Source organism: Lygodium microphyllum, chromosome 5 (assembly GCF_053477565.2).
Source record: "Lygodium microphyllum isolate KBCC chromosome 5, Lygodium_microphyllum_v1.1.10, whole genome shotgun sequence".
Lineage (NCBI taxonomy): Eukaryota > Viridiplantae > Streptophyta > Polypodiopsida > Schizaeales > Lygodiaceae > Lygodium > Lygodium microphyllum.
In genome coordinates, this window is record NC_141139.1 from 945,107 (window position 1) to 963,197 (window position 18,091).

The 18,091-nt window shown below is 41.5% G+C and overlaps 1 pseudogene; it reads right to left on the bottom strand.

The window, feature by feature from the left end:
- Nucleotides 1-6,497: 6,497 nt before the first annotated feature.
- Nucleotides 6,498-7,106, bottom strand: LOC148035432 (DNA (cytosine-5)-methyltransferase DRM1-like; annotated as a pseudogene).
- Nucleotides 7,107-18,091: the final 10,985 nt, after the last annotated feature.

Genomic DNA, 18,091 nt, shown 5'->3' on the forward strand with positions numbered 1-18,091 from the left:
AAAATGTATATATATATATATATATATATATATATAGGTCATGGGAGAAAAGGACTTTGGTCCTTGTCATGCTGACCTATTCTTCGAGAAAAGGTGGAAACACCCTTGGGAGTAGGGTAAAAAGAAAAAAAATTTAAAAAAAATAAAAATAAATGAAACTGTTATGGGGAAAAGGAAGCAATTCCCTATCATAATAGGCCTTGTTCCAAGACAAGGTGGCACACACTGCTGGACGGGAAGCTGACTGTGGAAAAGGTGGTAACACCCTGCAGTCTAGGATCACTGAATCTCTAGCTTAACTCTTGTAGACAACTTTTTCAAGCCACCTCCCTTGGTGTGCTAAATCCTCTAGCCTCTCCAATGCTTTTGATTTCTCCAACAGACACAATTTTCAACATGTTATCCCATGCCGAACTTGTTGACTACCTGCATGGGTAGGCTTCTTCATCAACCAATCCATGTTGATACCTTTAACAAACAAAGCTAATCTTCATCAAAAAACTTAGAGCATCGTGAGCTTTCATCCTAACCGTATGGGGATGTGAGTATGGGTTGCCTTTGTATTCATCAATAGAGTGTGAGACAGAGGGTGTGGTGAGTGACCAGTCCTTGCCCTTGATATTCAACAGAGAAGTGAGATATGTAAATGGAGCATCGCATGCATGAGAAATGGGTCTCTCAATGCACAAAGCATAAAATTCTTCTTGTGACAGTACTATAAGGCTCCCTAGCCTTTCTTCTCGCACCGTATGCTAGCACATGGCGGGATGCACAATTGCACCATCAATTGCGCACAAGGCATAGACCCTCCGCACAAGTGATTGTGAGGATTACATCAATGGGTTTCAGGAATGGATTGCCTTCCCGTAACTAACAACAGAGTGACAAAGGGGGGGACTGAGCGTGACTAGTGTTTCCTCAATCAACTATTGAGAGGTGAGGATTGAGAGACATTATGACAATTGGAGTTAGGTACATTTCCATTTCCCTATACACACACGAGATGGGTCTTTGCCACCATCAGAGGACACGTCACTATGTTTTGTACACCGCACTATCAGGCTCCTTGGCCTGCCTTCTTGCACCTATGCCAGACGAGTTGGAACACACTATTGCACCATTAACTCTACACATTGGTATACTCTCTCTGAATCATTTTCCCCTTGTTCCATTCTAAATTAGGTGTGTGTTATGGGTTCCCATGATTATTCATTGAGCAATGTGAGAGTTGGGGCGAGTGATTGTTCTTTCATCCTCCTCCATGAGTGATAGTGATTTGAATGTTAAACCCTTCATCATTATCGACGAACTTTCCTGATAGAGCTACCTCCCTAGGTGCTTCTACGTGGTCCTTGCCATGTTGGATGTGTGTTGCAAAGATGCTTTGGTACCTTCTACAGATGATTGTGATACTGCGCATGCCATCAACAATCACTGTTGATTATCTACAAAATTGGGCCAAGTGTTTCTAACCCTATTTCTTTTTCTATTTTCAAGTGATGGTCATGTTTTAAGTGTGGGGACGTCACTGTCCAGTCAAATGTCAAGTCTTAGGTCCACGTTGCTTGGTTTACCCTTCCTGTCAAGGTCTTAAGTGTAGGGATGCATCCCTGCGCGTCTATGATACCTACCTTCATGCATCTCCTAATTTTGATCATGCATCTATTACAGGGCTAGATTTTACCCTGATGGGGTCCCTTCCCCACGCACCCGTCCTCTCTCGCCCCACTCCTGTGGACGTTCCTCCCTTGTTTCTCGCTATCCCTTAATTTGCTGAGTTTCCATGTGAATGTACCCTACATTCATGAGAACCCACATCCAACCTTATAGCCCTGTTTTTCCATTCCAATGGTACACTTTTTCTTTTTCCATCCCTATGTTCCAATCAATGGTTTACAAGTTATTAATTTTTTATGAATCTTAGAAAGGCCCAAGGTCAAATGAAAATATGCACAAATGAGAAGAGGCTACTTTTAGAGTTCCAAGAAAGAGAACTAGTTTTTTTTCAAATTACCAAAGTCTCATTACTCTACCCTTATAGGATGGATCAAATAAGAAGCTTGCTCAAAGGTTTTATGGACCCTATAAGATCCTAAAGTGCATCAGAGACTCGGCATATAAATTGGAATTACCCTCTTCTACTAAGATTCATAATGTATTCCATGTTAGTCACCTCAAGCCCTTTTATGGTGCTCATCTGGATATAGTTGATGAGCTACCACCTATAGATGAAGGAGGTCTTATTCAGTACATTTCTAAGAAGATCATAGGTCAGCATGAGAAGAAGCTTCACTCTCATTCTATCATTGAGCATTTGATAGGTGGAGAGGTTTGCCACCCTTGAAGAAGCTTCTTAGAGGCCTAAAAGTATATTATGTGAGTGTCCTTACCCATTGGATGCATTGGTGGTAGCTGAGGTGTAACTAGAGTGGAGCCAATCATAGACAAGATTTAGATAGCAATCTATTTTAGACCGATTTTTATTCTGCCAAATTTTCAAAAATATGCCACATACATATGGTTAAAATACTCTTTGATAGCTACGTTTGGACATGTGGCATGCTCCATTTGGATACTTTAATCAGATGTTATGACAAACTTTGTTCATCAACAAGGTCTATTCTTAAAGCAAGTTGCCTTTTCATTCTTGAGCTTTTTTCTTAAAGACTTAAAGGCTCCAATCTCTTTTGAAGACATCAAAATCATGTTCACTGTTGAGGCTTACGTTCAGTCTTAATTCTACTCAATATGTCTTCAATCTTTCTTTCATTTCCCATACTTTGTATAGCTGAAATTAGAGTACTACTATGTTTCATCCACCTTTTCAACCATTGTAAGTTTGTTTTTGTGGTCAAAAACCTTTGGGTAGGGATGGATCATGGGAATTTGGGAAGAAGATATATTTTAGTATGAAATTATTAATAATACCTTGTTATACTAACACTACAAGGATATCAGGCCATAATGACGCCGATTAGCGATGACAAATAGCAACGCAAATAGCGACGCAAATAGCGACGGTACACAGAGAAAAAAAACGCGGGCCAAAACCTGAGCGCGTTTCATTTCATGCATTCACGAATTTTTTTGAGAGAGAGAGCAAGAGAGAGAGAGAGAGATAGAGAGAGAGAGAGAGAGAGCGACCGTTTTGCTGAGAGGAGAGCAAGAGAGAAAGAAGGCTTCTCACTGCCACCACCGCCACCATCGCCGCCATCGTCATTTGCGAAGAAGAAGAGGAGGTGTACGGAGGGTGAAGAGGAGCCGCCGTCGCGAAGAGGAGCCGCCAAACCCTTCTTTGAGTCTTTACGATGAGTGCATTCTCTCTCTCTTTTACTTGTTTTTTGTATAATTTGTTTATATTGAGAGAGGGAGAGGAAATGAGAGAGAAAGAGAGGGAGAGGGAGAGGGTGAGGGAGGGAGAGGAAATGAGAGAGGGAGAGGGAGAGGAAGGGGGAGGAAATGAGAGAGGGAGAGGGAGGGAGGGAGAGAGAAAGAGAGGGAGAGGGAGAGTGAGAGGGAGGAAATGGGAGAGGGAGGGGAAGACGACCACGACCACGACCACGACCACGACCACGACCACGACCACGACCACGACCACGAATACAACCACAAGCATGGTCGTGGTCATGGTCGTAGTTGTGGTCATGGTCGTGGTTGTGGTCGTGGTCATAGTCGTAGTCGTGGTAGTGATCGTAGTCGTAACGTAGAAAAAGAGAGAGAGATGGAAGGAGAGGATAATAATTTAAGAAAGAAAAAAAAAGAGAGAGATGGAAGGAGAGGAGAATAATTTAAGAAAGAACAAAAGAATGATAACAAAAACAAATTGTTTGTCGTAACGTAGACAAAATGGAAAACAATGAAGATCCTGTTGTTCAAGATCGCGAGGCATATCTTAATCAGCGTGTCCCATATCCTTACTCTCAATGCAAGCTGGCAATTAGACGAAAACATCGATTGTCTATAGAACACGTACGACAATTTGGCAAGTTTCAATCTGAGATCATTGATCAGGTGATTGCAGATTTTTAGCAAACGGTAAGAAAAGTTAATATCAATCATGTATTGTACTCGTAAGCTAATTGAATACCGTATATAATAAGATTGGGTCCGGCTGGCAAATTTTCTATCCAGGGAGGTGACATCTCGTCCCAAGGAGGAGTGCACCCTTTGCAGCCAATTAGAAGAGTTCGTGGGCATGCGATGGATGGAGTGCATGAGCCAATCCACCACTTCTAAGGCCAATCTATATCGTCAATGCCAGAGGAGACAGGTAGCCTTCCAGACCTACCTATAATCTTGGAGCCTGAGATGGAGACAATGATCGATGCATTGATTCCCATGGATGTCGAGACTTCTGATCCGCTTAGAGAGGAAGCATCCATACCATTATATGATGGGTGCCGAGTATCTCGCCTCAAGACACTGCTTGCACTCTTAAGTATGCAAGAAAAATACAGGTGGAGCGATGCGAGTGTGACCGAGTTGTTGAGGTACCTTGTACATACGCTTCGTTGATTTCTTTTCGGCACTATTATTTTAAAAAATTGTGCTTTTTCAAGGTGTTTTATGATTTTTTTCAGGCTATTGAAATATCATATATTACCACCTGCAAATACCATGCCTGAGTCTCTTGATGATACACGACATGTTTTACGAAAGCTTGGCATGGACTACAACAACATCCATGCATGTATCAACGATTGCATACTGTTTTGAGGAGAATACAAGACTATGGAGACATGTCCAAAGTGTGGTGCTCACAAGTATCGACAGGACTTGCAAGGGCAAACCATCCCTCAAAAAGTTTTCAGACACTTTCTGCTTATCCCCCACATAAACCACATGTTTCGTACCTCCGGGGTGGCGAGATTAACAACGTGGCATGCACAGAATAGGTCCACGGATGGAGTTTAACGAATATCAGTGGATTCATGCGCATGGAGCCACATTGACTCTACCTTCCCAAGCTCTGCTCGAGACCCTCGGCTCGGTCTTGCAATGGATAGTGTGAACCCATTCCGTCTGCGCCGCTCAACTTCTTACAGTGTGTGGCCTATAGTCCTTGTCAACTACAATATCCCTCCATGGATTTCTATGAAGAAAGGACATCTCATCCTTAGCTTACTCATCCCCGACCGCTATAAAGTCAAAAATATGGACGTGTATATTCATCCATTAGTCGATGAGCTTAAGATTTTGTGGGAGGAGGCGGTCACCGTGCAAGATATGAGCAAGCGCGATGGTTGACGGTCCGCCAATATTTGAGCCATTCTCATGTGGAGGATGCATGACTTTCCGGGATTCGGAGAGTGCTCAGGTAAATAGACTTCCGTTCTCGTGGTAATATCTATATTTAATCTCGTTCAAGCTTGTATTCACTAGGTCGTGGTGTTGGAACAGGTCTGGTTACCTCAGGTTATCATGCATATCCATTGTGCGGGCTACAGTTAGACTCTCGAAGGTCACGAACCATGAAGAAGATGGTATATCAAGGACACGCCGCTTTCTTGCAAGAGAGTCATGAACTCAGGGAAGGTTTTTTTGGACGACCTCCAACACGTATGAATGCCGCAAGTTGGTATGAGCTAAAAATGGTCCACCCGGAGTCACATCCAAATGGAATTGGGTGGCTCTCAATTTTCTACGAGTTGCCATACTGGACCCACTTAGAGGTCAATCACAATTTAAGAAATCAATGCATGCATTTAGGGAATCAATTGACCTATGTGGTGACATATATAACAAAGCTTGAGGATAAGAGATAACACATTGGCAAGTCAATTGGCACATATATATGTAATGACTTACTAGACCATCCCACTTACAATTGCATATTATCCCACTTACGTATCAATAGGTGGATTATAAAGCACGAATGGTTTTTAGCAAGAGAAAGATAATGCAATGAAGGTGTACATGAAAGAGATAGAGAAAGGCATATTATCCATCAATTAATCAAAGATATGTGAGCTATAAGTGCACCTTGACATGATTGGAATAGCTTGCATATGCACAAGCCAACTGTTTTACGTCAATCTACTCATGCTATGAATTGGCATGCATGGCTAGGTTAAGTGCACAACATTAAATGAGACATGTGAGTGTATTGATCAATTTTATATATATATATATATATATATTGCAAATGCACAAGTCAACCTTTGATTTATATATACATCTAATCATCATGACCAATCCAATCACATTTGTATAGGGCATGATGGGATGTATATAGGGCATGAAATCACATATATGTAATTAGCTTTGAATGATTGGATGTATATTTGTAATACTCAGAAAGAACTAAAGTTGGTAATGTATATCATGTCCTATGCATGTATATGCCCTATACATGTATATCATGTCGTATATACATGTATATCATGTCTGTATGATCCTATACGTGTATATCATGTCCTAGCATATGATCCAGGTGTAATTATGTCATATATACATCCAATCATGCCCTATCCAATCATGCCCTATTCAAAAAAATACTAGTTGTTAAGAGGTTTGGTCATATTCAGGTAACCTCTTGCTTGCATGATATGTTTTAAACTACTGAGAATCTTGGAAAATTTAAAGAAAAGATAGGATTCTTTGCCACCCAAGCCTACCCTGCTTACTCTATTGTTTCCTAAGAGATTGTTGCAGGGGCTTCCCCCAATTATGAGGTCAATCTTTCCCACTGCATCCACAATCTCAGCCAACTTATCATCAGTAAGATCTCTAACATCATCCTCCATTTGAAATCGGCCTTTTTGGAAGGTTTTGTTCCACTAGCTGGCTATTATGTTTTTACATTTATCATTGATCTCCACAATAACAACAGTCTTCAAAATTATACCCAATTTGTGCAATGCCACTTCTTTCCCACCAAGGCTCGAGAATAAGGACAGAATTGTTAAACCTTGCGGATATAATTCTTTCAGTGGTGAAAGACTGTACGCAATAGTATTGACTTGAAATGAGTTTCCCAATGCATCATACCGATCTGAAAGGGTAGAGCAGCCTCAAGTGTGGTCACGATCATATCCAAGCACCAGCTCAATCTCATGGGGTTCAAGTGAGGCAGCTTGACCTGGGCTGACCCAAACCAAGTTCCATATTTTTCATGCCAGGACAATCTCATGTTGAAGATAAGAAGGTATCTTGCTTTCTTTGTGGGAAGAAAATATTTTTCTGATCAGTCCACATATAGTGCTAGGAGCACCCCGTGTGTTTATGCAATTTAGCTTCTCTCTCGAATCCCATGGGGGCCAATACTTCTTTGTTTTCGGAAGCACCTCAAAGATTGTCATGGGAGCAGGGGGAAGGATCAACCTTCTTCCATCTACTGGAAGGTTATAAACATAACCACCTCAACCTAAAGCATGCTGAAAAATATCTAGAGTCTGTGAACTCTGGATCTATGCCATTAAAATGCCGTTTGATGGTCTCCCACTCTGAATTGGAAATGTTCTCAACATTTTCAAAATAGAAAAAGGGAGGGCCTTCCATCAAACTATTCAATGGTTTTGGCTTGCCTTTAAAAAAGCCAAGAATTCCAAACCCCATGCCCTTTTTGAACTTGAAGGATGGGATAGAACCTAGATGTGGACGTGATGTTTTTCCATTCATAGATTGAGTCTCGAGCCATAAAACACTCGAGTCTTCACTGGCACTTTTATCCAAGTCTAGAGTAGGAGTAATGCTGATCTTTGTTTTAAGGCCCAAGTAAGTGTACCATAGCTTAAGGGCTCTTTCATCTACCCAGTATATTTTGCTACAGACACCTCGTGAGGGTCCAGCATGTCTAGTTATTTGAAAACCTCGTGAGGGTCTAGCATGTCTAGTTTGATCTTTTATCTTTTATGACTAGTGCACATTATTCAATGCACTTTGGTGTGAGGGTAAATATCTTCGAACTCAACGTTAAGATGAAAAGAAAAATACCCAAGATTGTGGTGTCCTTGCTCACTTCGAGGATGCCAATGGTACTTCGAGTAATTATTAACTCTATTTTTTTAATTCAATGATTCAATGTGTATATTTCTTAATTCTATGGTTTTTATCATGCGCACACATGCATGCTCAAGAATCAATTTCAGGTGGTTAAATAATTATTAAATTTGGTTTTTTAATTATGTGAATTGCAATTTTAGGTGGTTAAATAATTGTGTGTCTACTGGCGCGTCTATATTAGCATCTATTTGCGCGGATATATAGACGCACAATTCGCATCTATTTACATGCACGTTTACACGCAGTTATAAATGCTATGATAGACGCACCTCGTTTCTGTTGTAGTGGGTTGGTGTCTGAGGTGCTAGTGCATATTTCACAATCACTACCAACGGTGGATCCAGACAACAAAATGCTATGGTCGCTAAAGGACGATTATAGACTGACCAGAGATGTGGTTGTTGGAAATGGGATAGAAAAAAGAATGGATGCTACAATGGAGGAGAAGGTGAATCACTTTTGTACGTTGCACCATGCCTCTATGGAGAATGGCTCGTCAAGTACTAGGTCGCTAGGCAAGATCGAGAGGAAGCACAATCTGAATTTCGACGTACTACGCGTCATTGACCAATTCGATATCCCGAGGGGATGGAGGAGATGCTGCGGTTCATGTCAATGCAATGGTTGGATGGAGCTTTAACCGTAGCGTCTCGCGAAGAGGCAAAGGTCTCAATGGAGGAGTGGGAATTCTTGAGGGGATGTAGTCCAAAGGTGATGAGGTGTTTAGGATTTGTCGTATCTATATTTTATATGCGACATCTAATTTGAGTGTTTCAATGTACAGTACAAAATATTGTGGTATCATGGCAAGGTTCCAGCAGGAGAGCCAGCAATGAGCAACGGATCCAAACACGGTTATAGATGAGATGGAGTATTTTGGAAACTTGCAAAGTATTGTTATGGTGGATTGCTATAGCTTCTCCATGATACTATTCGATGTGCAGTGGTTCAAAGTGGTACTTGAAGGAGATGGAGCAACAGTTCGACGAGGTCCATCTGGATTTCTCGAAATAGATTCTGAAAAAAAATGGACGGATTTGTGTGACACCTTTGTGTTGCCGGCCCATTGTGAACAGGTGCATGAACTCATTTGTTTGTTAATTGTATTACGACATGGTACATGTCACAATAGTTTAAACTCTCTTGTACGTGTTTGTGAATAGGTAATCTTCTATCCAAACCCCCAACAACCTCGATGGTGGTATGTTATACCTTTAGCTCCCCGAAGTGCAAGAGTATATGATCAAAGCAATGTTCCGAGCATAGATGAAGACAATATGCAAATAGAGGGGTGGATATTGCAAGGGGTGGAGGCCACCGAAAGCTTGTAGCCAGCATCACCTAACAATGATGGAAATACATGAGTCCAAGAATTCTTTGAGAATGAGGTGGACTCATCCTTTTGTGGTGACATGTCTATTGACCTTCCAGTGTATGCAGAGTTGTGTTAGGAGACTGACATGGGACCATAGGATACTTCATACTTGGAGAATCCACTTACTCAATTCATTGACTAATCGCTTATAAGGATACATAAGATATGCATTTTAAGTTAGATCATTTTTTTAGGATTTATATTACCGTGCTTTGTATGATTTAAATTGATTATGCTAACATCATTTTTTGTCTGTGCAGGTGACATTTTCAAGATGAGTCGAGGGATGAGCGATGAGTTGCAGAATATCTTCACGCGCATGTCTCCAAACCAGATCGCGAGATTCAGAGACATGGTAGACCAGGAGCTGTCTCAGACATCGTCAGGCCGCTCTGCTAGATCTACTTCGACACGATTAGATGCTTCAGCTTTGAGCAGACGAGGTTGACGCTCCAGACTTGGGCCAGAGGGAGGGAGTGCTTCAGGGTCAAGGGGATGTTGCAAAGATACGGAGGCAGTGAGCCCACGTTCAGCACAGGATACAGGTGTGACTCCTCGCTCTCGTGGCGGTTCTAGGGAGCGTAGCTCAAGCTCAGGTGGATGCTGTGGAGGCATAGATGCAGTGTCTCCGTCTCGTCGTTCTGCTGGAGTTGTGTTACCTCCAGGATTTGTCATACCTGTGGGGACGTCTACTCCAGTTACTCCGGCTTTTGCTCAGCCGTTTGCAAGTGGCACCCCTATGGGTGCCACTACGATAGATATTACCCCGGTCAGTACACCGGATGCCCAGGGGTCTCCTGGATATGCCCAGGAGCGTGGACGCAAGTGGGAGAGGACCCATCTTAGGCATACCCTAGGGGGATATGCCTATCTAGTCGATGATAGGTCAGGAGCCATCATCATGAATGATGAGGGGAGGAGGATGATGGCTCGCATGAGAGAGTTGTGCCAATAAATGTTTTGGCACAATGTCTTAGATCATTGGAAGAACATACCAGAGGAGAGCAAGGACTACATAGTAGCATCCTTGCATGAGGAGTTTTCGGTTGTTCCAGCCTCAGTAGATAAATTCTCTACGGGCTGGATGATGGACTGCATGCGTGCATATATGTCACACAGACCATCGGACGCACGCAAGGCACTCAAAAGTGGGGCTGCAAAGCCTGAGTGGCTAGACATGGACAACAGGTGCGCTGACTGAAGGAGGAGACTACAAATTCTCCAAGACCTTGGAGTCAGCAGCGCGAGGCAGCGAGGGCACGACTAGAGGCCGGAGTGGTTCATCATCTTGGGAGTGGCGTCCACAGGACATATTTGGAGGACTTTGTAAGTTTTTCTTTTGTTTTGCTTGTTTATTTTTTTGCAATAACCTTTGTACTGACAATCATGTTTCTAACTGTTAGTATCTTTTTTTCTTTGCAGCACTCCATTACAAATCGCGATCTGACCAGCCTTGAGACTCGATATGCAGAGAGGCACGGTCTCACTGCATTGATCGACCGATTGTATAGATGCGGTGTTGAGATATCGAGCTCCACTCGTGATATGCTAGGGTGACCATTGTGCATTTATGTCACCGACTTGTCAGTTGCAGATGCGATTGGTACACCATCCATGAATAATAGCTACATGACAGCTATCCTTATCTACTCTAGTTCGTGGCTCAGTTAGTATGCCATCTTAGTTAGTTGAGTTTGGTTTGAGACCCATATATAGGGTTCTTCTATTTCTATGTACGAGAGTTCTTTTTGGCTTACACAACTAAGAAGAGGAAAACTGTTTTCAGCCTCCACCCTTGTGTGTATTTTAGCCCTTGGTGACCCTGTTTTTTTACTTAGAGGCCATTTCGGGGCCCATTTTGGAGGCGGAAGTTTTCTGCACGTACTCAAGAAAAGGCCCTGTTTTATGCTGTGCGACCACTGTTCTACAGGTTGGTGAAAAGTTACCACAGAAATTGCATCGTATGCTTGTGTGCAAAGACATTGGGAGTTATAGAATCATCCTTGGTTCCTGTTTATGCAAAATCGTCACTAGGAAGTGACTGTGTAGTCAAATACCACTTTCGCCAGTTTTGCAGATTTGCCCTTGTGAGGGTGAAGCTGTGTTTTTTGCAGTGACAGAATTTTTTGCAGTGTTCTATAATGGCGCCTGATTCTCTTTCACAGATTGTAACTGAAAATCTTGACAAGAACACCTTCCAAGCATGGAAGTTTAGAATGACAAATTTCCTTATGGGAAAAGGATATTGGAAATTTGTTGCAGGAAATGAAGAAGAACCAGTTCTTCCTGATGTTCCCAATCAACAGCAAATGCAGGCATTTAAAGCATGGCATGAGAGAGCCAGAAAAGTTATGTACTAGCTGTCTATCAGTATTTCAGACTCTATGATTGTGCATATTCAGGATGCAAGTACGCCAAAGGAGGCATGGGATACTCTGTCAAAAATGTATAGCACAAATACGCAAGCCAGGAAAATGCAGCTCAAGCAAGAGTTGCACAATGTGCAAAGAGAAAGTATGAGCATCAATGACTACCACATGAAGGTGAAGAAGATTGCAGATGCACTTGCTTCCATTGGGTCGCCAGTGGAAGATGATGATTTAGTTTCCGTGACCTTGAATGGTCTAGGAAAGGATTATGCACAGTTCCGAACATCCATTTCCGTCTGTGAAAGATTTCCTGATTTTGAGGAGTTGATTGCTCTTCTAATTTCTGAGGAGCAGAGAAATGGTGGTGCATCTTCTTCAGGAGGAACTTCAAAAGAAGCTGTCTTCTACTCAAATGCTGGAAGAGGTAGAGGTAGAGGTAGAGGTAAAGGAGGCCGATCTGGAGGCCATGGTAGAAATCAGAATATGCAGCAAACTCAAGAAAACCAGTCCTATGGAGGAGGACGTGGTAACTCTAGAGGCAAGGGGAGCCAAAGAGATCATGGTGGATGGCAAAGAGGCCAAAATGCAAATAGTAATGTTGAATGCTACTACTGTGGTAAAATGGGTCATATGGCTAAAGACTGCTATAAAAATCAAAATGACATCATGAATGGAAAACTACAACAAGGGAATTATGCATCTTCTAGTAGACAAGGTGATGACAGAAATGAGCATTTGCTTATGGTGCAGCACATGAACAATTCTGTGACAAGTGCAGAAGAAAGCAACGAAGTGTGGTATGTTGACTCAGGTGCATCAAACCACATGACAGGTCATGCAGAATGGATGCAGGATGTAAGAAAAATGGAAAAACCAGGATTTGTGGAGACTGGTGATGATACTACACATCCTATTGTGCAGATTGGAAAAATTCATTTATCTATGCAGGATGGGAAAAAGAAATACCTGTCACATGTATTTCATGTCCGGAATATCATCAAGAATCTGGTTTTTGTTGGTCAAATGGCTGAGTAGGGCTTGCAAGTCAGATTTAATCTTCATGATGCTTTGTTGAGGATATGAAAAATAAAGGTCGCTTGATAGCAAAAGGAAAGAAGAAGGGCAGAATGTTTACATTGGATGTAGACATGCCTGAATTGAGTGCAGCAATGTTTGCACATGGGACCGGTGTAGTTGCAAATATTGATATCTGGCATAAACACATTGGTCATGTTAATGTACATCGACTTAAATCAATGCAGGCCCAAAATATTGTTGCAGGATTGCCTAAATTCAAGGTTGTAGAAATGCATAAGGTATGTGAAGCCTGTCAGTTTGGAAAACAGGCAAGGAAACCATTTCCTAGACATGTTCAAGAGAGTAAGAAGCCATTGGAATTAATCCACTCTGATGTGTGGACTATTAAAGCTGCATCTCTTGGAGGCTGTCATTATTTTGTCACTTTTATTGATGACTATAGCGAAAAAGTTTGGGTGTATTTTATGAAAAAGAAAAGTGAAGTTTTTGGGCATTTCAAAACTCTTAAAGCTATGGTTGAAAAAGAAACAGGCCTGCAAATAAAATGCCTAAGGTCAGATGGAGGGGGAGAGTACCTCTCAAATGAGTTTGCAAGGTTCATGTAGGAGCATGGCATAAAGCAGCAATATTCATGCAGTCATACCCCACAACAAAATGGAATTGCATAAAGGAAAAACAGGCATATTGGAGAGGTTTCTCGTGCCATGCTCAATGAAAAAGACCTGCCAGATTTTTATTGGGCTGAGGCAGTTGCTACAACAATCTACATAATGAACAGGACTCCCACTGCAACAATACATGGGATGACTCCAGAGGAGAGGTATACTGGTAGGAAACCAGATATTTCTCATTTGAAAATTTTTGGTTGCATTGCCTATGTTCATGTGCCAGATGAGTTGAGATCCAAGTTGGATCCAAAAGCTGAGAAGTGCATCTTTATTGGTTACTCTTTGCAGCAGAAAGGGTATAGATGCTATAACCCTTCTACTCGTAAGTTTACAGTGAGCAGAGATGTTGTTTTTGATGAGATGAGTAGCTGGTATAAACCAGTAAATGTGATTGATAATGTAGATGCACAAAATGGTAATGCTGCACAAAATTCACAGCAGCAATCACAGGATATTAGTGGACCTGGAGCGTCCTCTAGCAGTGGTTCACATTCTTTGCCATGGACAGGCAGATTGAGATCAGGAGAATCTTCTCAAAGCAATGGAGATAGTGGTATGCAGGTATCACAAAAAGGAAAAGAGAATGTAGATCAGCCCATGTTTGATGTGAATGCAGGTCACTCTTATGTGGATGGTGAATCCAGTGGCTCAAAACAGAGCATTGATGATGAGTTGGGTATTCCTTCTATTGTTACACCTGGAGTAAGGAAGACCAGGGATGTTTTGAGAGCACCTGGGAGTGAGCCTACTTTGCGTAGGTCTACCAGAGCTAGGTATCCTGTGGATAGGCTGAAATATGATGGATTTACATCCATTCACTATGCATATATAGTCAAAGTGATACAGGAACCAGAACCCATTTCTTTTAAGCAAGCCATGGGAAAAGAAAAATGGGAGAAAGCCATGGATGAAGAAATGGATGCCTTGGAAGCAAATGCTACATGGGAGTTGGTACCTTTGCCTAAAGATAAGAATGTAATTGGCTATAAGTGGGTTTATAAGGTGAAGCACAACGTAGATGGTTCTGTGAATAGATACAAGGCAAGATTAGTAGTCAAGGGGTATGCACAAACATATGGCATTGACTATGAAGAAACATTCAGTACGGTTGCAAGGATGGCAACCGTAAGAGCAATCATTGCTATGGATGCATCAAAGGGATGGTCTTTACATCAAATGGATGTAAAGAATGCCTTCTTGCATGGTGATTTGCAAGAAGAGGTCTATATGGACCAGCCACCAGGTTATGTGCATGTTGTTCATCCTGAGTTTGTTTGCAGGTTGAAGAAAGCCTTGTATGGCTTGAAGCAAGCACCTAGAGCATGGTCTGACAAGATAGGACAGTATCTTGTCACTATTGGCTTTCAGATTTCCAAGGCAGATTTCTCACTTTCTGTGAGAAAAATAGAGAAAGGTATTATGCTGCTTGTCATTTATGTTGATGATTTGATTATCACAGGTGATAGTGATGAAGATATCCTTCATGTGAAAATGCTATTGAAGCAAAAGTTTGAGATGAAGGATTTGGGAGAGCTGCGTTATTTCTTGGGCATTGAGGTGATTAGATCACCAAGTGAGATATGGCTCTTGCAGAGGCAGTATGGATTGGACATACTGTCCAAATATGGGATGACAGGCTGTAAGCCTATTTCAGTTCCTTTGGAGCAGAATGTGAAGTTGAGCGTAGATGCAGGTGAGCTTCTCGAAGACCCTACTATGTACAGACGCATAGTAGGAAGTTTGATTTATATGACTATTACCATGCCAGATTTGAGCTATGCTGTTGGATTGGTAAGTTAGTTTATGCAGGCTCCAAGGAAACCACATTTGGATGCGGCTAGACGCATACTCAGATATGTGAAGTCCACATTGCAGTATGGACTATTTTATGAGACTGGGGTTCAGATACAGTTGCATGGATACACTGATGCTGATTGGGCTGGTAGTATTTCTGATAGAAAATCTACCAGTGGATATGTGTTCTCTTTTGGGAGTGCTGCAGTCACTTGGAGCAGCAAGAAATAGCCTACAGTTGCCTTGTCGAGCACAGAGGCTAAGTACAGGGGTGCAGCAATGGCTGCATGTGAGGTAGCTTGGTTGCATAAGCTACTTTATGATATGCATCAACCTATAGATGGGCTAGTTGTCATTTATTGTGACAACATGAGTAGTATACACTTGGCAAATAACCCAGTCTATCATGCTAGAACAAAGCACATTGAGGTGCATTATCACTATGTGCGAGAGAGGGTTCTACTAGGTCTTATTGATCTAGTTTATGTCAGCACAGAGGATCAAGTAGCTGACATATTCACAAAGGCATTGGGCGTAGAGAAGCTGCGCAAGTTTAGAGACCTGCTTGGTGTGCAGGAATTGGGATTGAGCTCGAGGGGGAGTGTTGAGATATCGAGCTCCACTCGTGATATGCCAGGGTAACCATTGTGCATTTATGTCACCAACTTATTAGTTGCAGATGCGGTTGGTACACTGCCCATGAATAATAGCTAGATGACAGCTATCCTTATCTACTCTAGTTCGTGGCTCAGTTAGTATGCCACCTTAGTTAGTTGAGTTTGGTTTGAGACCCATATATAGGGTTCTTCTATTTCTATGTACGAGAGTTCTTTTTGGCTTACACAACTAAGAAGAGGAAAACTATTTTCAGCCTCCACCCTTGTGTGTATTCCCCCATTGTGAAAGCAAGAAAGCTACAAGTGAGACTCCTTCCTTCTCTCCCACAATCTTGACACGCGGTGGCCCTGTAAGTCACTCATCTTTCTTGTCCGTAGTTACCATATTTAATTAGAATGCATTATTGTATGGTGGACTGATGTGTTGTTGTTTCTTTTTTTGTAGAGTCCGTTTGATGCTCCTTTGCAGTGGGATGAGCTTTCGGATGATAAGGATATGTAGGTCGCCCTTGGATCCCTGGAGCTCACACACCTTTCTTTTTTGGTCGCCTGATCTATGTAGACATTTTCTATGTAGTAGTGATATCTTGTCATGATTGTACCAATCGCTTTCATTATGCGATCATGTATTTATTTCATGTATCAGTGTTATGATTTCAGTATACTTTGTTTTTCTTTACACGAGCATTGTATACAATGTAGAAACTATTTTGTATGGCCCAAATTTTTTTCGGTGTTACAGTCGCTATTAGCATCGCAAATTTACTGCTTGCGTCGTTATTGGCGTTGTTATTAGCGTTGTAGAGCGTGATATCAGCGTTGTTATTGGTGTCGGTATCAGCGTCGCAAATACCGATGCCAATCACGACGCAGATACCGATGCCAATAACGACACTGATACCGACTGTTCTATGGCGTAGCCAATAATGACACTTTTTGCAATGACGGGGGCAAATTTTGTAATTTACATTTTCGTTGCTTTTAACGGTGTATAAGGCCTATATGTTGTAGTGTAACATAGGTACAAAAGGGGTGGGACGTGTAAATTTTTGCATCTTTAGATAATAGTACAATTGTTGTCTCCCACCTCACCTCCTTATTCACAACTTCTATGGCTTCTCTCTCCTCATCACTCTTTTTTAGTATTTCTCTCTCCTCATCACTCTTTTCTCTCTCCTCTCCTCTTTTTTCTCTTACCTCTTAGCTCTCTCCTTCATAGATGTGTCTACATTAGAGGCCATTCACGAGTATTATTTATCTCTTAGCTTAGTGAATATAGGTTTGATTTTGATATGTATATGATTTTGGTCTTTTCTAGTCTTTCTCTCTCCTCATCACTCTTTCTCTCTCCTTGTCACTCTTTTATCTCTCCTCTACTCTTCTTTCTCTTACCTCTTAGCTCTCTCCTTGATAGATATGTCTACATTAGAGGTCATTCTCACAAGTATTCTTTATGGTCTATTAGTTTAGTGGATAGGTTTGATTTTGATATGTAGATGATTTTAGTCTTTGCTTTTTCTTTTTCTTAGAGGAGGTTAGGGAATGTGAATTTTTTAACAAAGATATATTATTATCTTAGGTTTTTTGTGTCTACTTTACTTTGATTTTTATTTATATTTTTAAAAATAACCAAAAAATCAAGAAAACTACAATTACAAACCACATCATGGTTCGTTTATATCTTTGTTATTTTTAGTTTCTCACACACTCACCTTGTTAGTTTTCACATAGTAGGGTCATTATTTGCATGCATAGTTAGGTGCTCCTTCATCAATAAGAGGCAGCTCATCAACTATTTCCACCCTGGTACCATAAAGGGTTTGAGAGCTGAGTAATATGAAATACATCATGAATGTTAGTGGAAGAGGGAAGTTCCAATCTATATGCTAAGTCTCCAATACACTTCAAGATCTTGTAGGGCGATCCATATAACCTATGAGCAGTTTTTGTTGGATCCATTATTTAATGTAGAATAGCAAGACTTGGGTACTTTCGATAAAACTACTCTCCCCCTCTTGGAACTCCAAGAGTCATCTCTTCTCTTCAGCATACACCTTCATTTCATCCTGAGCTTTTCTAAGATTCATCTTACATTTTTTAAGAAGGGTTTGCATTCTTTTCAATTCTTCCTTTCCATGAGGGTTAATCTTCTCACTGAAAATACATGTGGATAGGGGCACCTTGTAGCTGTACATAGCCTCGAAGGGTGAAACTCCAATGCTATCG